The sequence below is a fragment of the Rutidosis leptorrhynchoides genome, chromosome 2 (genome assembly GCF_046630445.1).
Source record: "Rutidosis leptorrhynchoides isolate AG116_Rl617_1_P2 chromosome 2, CSIRO_AGI_Rlap_v1, whole genome shotgun sequence".
NCBI classification, from domain to species: Eukaryota; Viridiplantae; Streptophyta; class Magnoliopsida; order Asterales; family Asteraceae; genus Rutidosis; species Rutidosis leptorrhynchoides.
The window spans coordinates 120,894,553-120,899,636 of record NC_092334.1 but is presented as its reverse complement, the minus strand read 5'-3'; positions in this window follow the sequence as shown (position 1 = coordinate 120,899,636).

The following is a 5,084-nucleotide window of genomic DNA, read 5'->3' as shown; positions in this document are numbered from 1 at the left end:
AATATGTTACAACAAAATAAGTTTCTTGAATGCAGTTTTTACACAATATCATACAAGCATGGACTCCAAATCTCGTCCTTATTTAAGTATTCGACAGCGGAAGCTCTTAATAATCACCTGAGAATAAACATGCTTAAAACGTCAACAAAAATGTTGGTGAGTTATAGGTTTAACCTATATATATCAAATCATAATAATAGACCACAAGATTTCATATTTCAATACACATCCCATACATAGAGATAAAAATCATTCATATGGTGAACACCTGGTAATCGACATTAACAAGATGCATATATAAGAATATCCCCATCATTCCGGGACACCCTTCGGATATGATATAAATTTCGAAGTACTAAAGCATCCTGTACTTTGGAAGGGGTTTGTTAGGCCCAATAGATCTATCTTTAGGATTCGCGTCAATTAGGGTGTCTGTTCCCTAATTCTTAGATTACCAGACTTAATAAAAAGGGGCATATTCGATTTTGATAATTCAACGATAGAATGTAGTTTCACGTACTTGTGTCTATTTTGTAAATCATTTATAAAACCTGCATGTATTCTCATCCCAAAAATATTAGATTTTAAAAGTGGGACTATAACTCACTTTCACAGATTTTTACTTCGTCGGGAAGTAAGACTTGGCCACTGGTTGATTCACGAACCTATAACAATATATGCATATATATCAAAGTATGTTCAAAATATATTTACAACACTTTTAATATATTTTGATGTTTTAAGTTTATTAAGTCAGCTGTCCTCGTTAGTAACCTACAACTAGTTGTCCACAGTTAGATGTACAGAAATAAATCGATAAATATTATCTTGAATCAATCCACGACCCAGTGTATACGTATCTCAGTATTGATCACAACTCAAACTATATATATTTTGGAATCAACCTCAACCCTGTATAGCTAACTCCAACATTCACATATAGAGTGTCTATGGTTGTTCCGAAATATATATAGATGTGTCGACATGATAGGTCGAAACATTGTATACGTGTCTATGGTATCTCAAGATTACATAATATACAATACAAGTTGATTAAGTTATGGTTGGAATAGATTTGTTACCAATTTTCACGTAGCTAAAATGAGAAAAATTATCCAATCTTGTTTTACCCATAACTTCTTCATTTTAAATCCGTTTTGATTGAATCAAATTGCTATGGTTTCATATTGAACTATATTTTATGAATCTAAACATAAAAAGTATAGGTTTATAGTCGGAAAAATAAGTTACAAGTCTTTTTTGTAAAGGTAGTCATTTCAGTCGAAAGAACGACGTCTAGATGACCATTTTAGAAAACATACTTCCACTTTGAGTTTAACCATAATTTTTGGATATAGTTTCATGTTCATAATAAAAATCATTTTCTCAGAATAACAACTTTTAAATCAAAGTTTATCATAGTTTTTAATTAACTAACCCAAAACAGCCCGCGGTGTTACTACGACGGCGTAAATCCGGTTTTACGGTGTTTTTCGTGTTTCCAGGTTTTAAATCATTAAGTTAGCATATCATATAGATATAGAACATGTGTTTAGTTGATTTTAAAAGTCAAGTTAGAAGGATTAACTTTTGTTTGCGAACAAGTTTAGAATTAACTAAACTATGTTCTAGTGATTACAAGTTTAAACCTTCGAATAAGATAGCTTTATATGTATGAATCGAATGATGTTATGAACATCATTACTACCTTAAGTTCCTTGGATAAACCTACTGGAAAAGAGAAAAATGGATCTAGCTTCAACGGATCCTTGGATGGCTCGAAGTTCTTGAAGCAGAATCATGACACGAAAACAAGTTCAAGTAAGATCATCACTTGAAATAAGATTGTTATAGTTATAGAAATTGAACCAAAGTTTGAATATGATTATTACCTTGTATTAGAATGATAACCTACTGTAAGAAACAAAGATTTCTTGAGGTTGGATGATCACCTTACAAGATTGGAAGTGAGCTAGCAAACTTGAAAGTATTCTTGATTTTATGTAACTAGAACTTGTAGAATATATGAAGAACACTTAGAACTTGAAGATAGAACTTGAGAGAGATCAATTAGATGAATAAAATTGAAGAATTAAAGTGTTTGTAGGTGTTTTTGGTCATTGGTGTATGGATTAGATATAAAGGATATGTAATTTTGTTTTCATGTAAATAAGTCATGAATGATTAGTCATATTTTTGTAATTTTATGAGATATTTCATGCTAGTTGCCAAATGATGGTTCCCAAATGTGTTAGGTGACTCACATGGGCTGCTAAGAGCTGATCATTGGAGTGTATATACCAATAGTACATACATCTAAAAGCTGTGTATTGTACGAGTATGAATACGGGTGCATACGAGTAGAATTGTTGATGAAACTGAACGAGGATGTAATTGTAAGCATTTTTGTTAAGTAGAAGTATTTTGATAAGTGTATTGAAGTCTTTCAAAAGTGTATAAATACATATTAAAACACTACATGTATATACATTTTAACTGAGTCGTTAAGTCATCGTTAGTCGTTACATGTAAGTGTTGTTTTGAAACCTTTAGGTTAACGATCTTGTTAAATGTTGTTAACCCAATGTTTATAATATTAAATGAGATTTTAAATTATTATATTATCATGATATTATCATGTATGAATATCTCTTAATATGATATATATACATTAAATGTCTTTACAACGATAATCGTTACATATATGTCTCGTTTAAAAATCATTAAGTTAGTAGTCTTGTTTTTACATATGTAGTTCATTGTTAATATACTTAATGATATGTTTACTTATCATAGTATCATGTTAACTATATATATATATCCATATATATGTCATCATATAATTTTTACAAGTTTTAACGTTCGTGAATCACCGGTCAACTTGGGTGGTCAATTGTCTATATGAAACATATTTCAATTAATCAAGTCTTAACAAGTTTGATTTCTTAACATGTTGGAAACATTTAATCATGTAAATATCAATCTCAATTAATATATATAAACATGGAAAAGTTTGGGTCACTACAATTGGAACCCTTGAGATCGAGTGTTTTGGATCTCGATGTAGGTTGGTAATGGAGTTTACATGACGCGATATTAGGTGCCTCTTTCATACCTACTAGCGTGGTGTTCGACTCCGATAGCGTTGCGGTTACATTGTACTTAGGGTACCAGAGAGAAACCCTTAGGTACATGAGTGACTAGTTGGAAGTTGATGAACTATAGCAATTGGATGATTGCGAGAGTAGAGTTTGTGTAATTTGCGGTACATTTTTCGTTCGAAGTGTTTAAGGATTGGTTAAAATCCTTCGTGTGCTCAAGGTTGGAGCAAGATATGGTGATAGGTCGTGTGAACCTAATTGTTAGTAAAGTCTACCTTCGGTAGCATTGTACGGTTGTACCAGAGGCGGTTATGGAACGTAGTTCCCAGTGGGGGATTTACACTCCCGCACGAGGAAGTTTTAGTGTGAGACTTCGGATAAAGCTTTTGGTAGATCCGGAAGTTTGCGTTGGGACCTAGTTTTGGTCGATTTGTGGTAGAGTACAATTTCAGTTAAATTGCACTTATGATTTTGGAATGTAAATTATCACCGAGGTGATAATGTGGTAATCTCGTTGAGAGATAATGGGCATGTTTGGCGAGCAAGGTGAAATCCCTCGGCTAAGGGATGTGCGTGGTGGATTCTCTTGTAGAGAATTATTGTTCTGTGCCTATGTTTGATATAGGTGGTTCTTGCTCGATTGTGTGGATGGTTAGTGGTATCCGTTAGGGTTCACTATAGTGTAGCAGAGCGCAATGTTGCACTACTCGTTGTTTGAGGCCAAAAGTGCGTATGAGATTGGTGAAGCATGACCTTCGAGGTCCGCTGACTTCATCATGGTATTGTTGATTGGTGAAGCATGACCTTCGGGGTCCTCTGACTTCATCATGGTATTGTTGATTGGTGAAGCATGACCTTCGGGGTCCGCTGACTTCATCATGGTGTTGTTGATTGGAGGAGCATGACCTTCGGGGTCCGCTGACTTCATCATGGGTTTAGTGTTATCGGTATGGTATAACGTTATCGGAATGGGAGTACCATTCACGTGTTGTATTGTGGGACGTGAATATCGGGTTGTTCGTATTCACAATAATTCGGGTAGTACGATTGTCCCTGTTGGTTGGACTCATAGTTTGAGGTAGTGAATGTCGGGTAGTTCGGATTCACTAAGGCTCGGGTTGTACGGCCATCCTCGGTTATACTATGTGGTGGAGATAGTGGATATCGGTTTGCACGTATTCACGATGACTCGGGTTGTGCGGTCATTTCGTTGTGGGAAATATGGATTGGGTTGGTGAATTTCGGGTTGTTGCGAATTCACTAAGGTTCGGGTTATTTCGACCATCCTCCATGTGTGTTTAGGCTCTGGTTGTTTCGGCCATGTTGTGTTGTGAACTATTGGTTGTTTATACACCAATGGTGGGGTCGCGAGGACCATGTCGTGTGATTAGTGATGCGATAGCCGTGTTTCGCTCACATGTTGTTACGGGTGTGACAATAGTCGATTTTGTACACCTTGGGATTTGCGTTGCCATAGTCGTTTGGGGCGCTATCAGTTTTAGCCGTTGCTTGTGATGTTACGATAATTGCGTATTGGTCATGTTGCGCACTACAAGGGATGTTTCGTGATTGGTGTTATCCTTAAGGATTCGTTTGGTTCGGTTTTCATCGTTTCGGGTTGTTGACGTAAGGTTGAGACTTGGTTGCTTTTAGCCTTGTACTCGGTAAGGGTACGCTAAGGGATTGATATCTCGGTAAGAGACTGGATGAGTTTTTCCGATATGAGGGAATGAGCAAGTGTTAGTGCTCGGATTTGCGGATTTGATAAATCGCGGGTGACGATTTAGTTGTAAAGGCGATTCATTGGGAAGAATTGTTTAGGAAAGTCGGATTGGGACTTATGTTTGAGGACCGTGGAATGTGGTCCGTTTGGTTAAGTGATGAGGATCACGAGGACGTGATCGATTCTAAGTGGGGGAGAGTTGTAAGACCCCAATATTTATGGCACACGGAGTTTTAAATGATGTACGTTTAGTGGGCAAG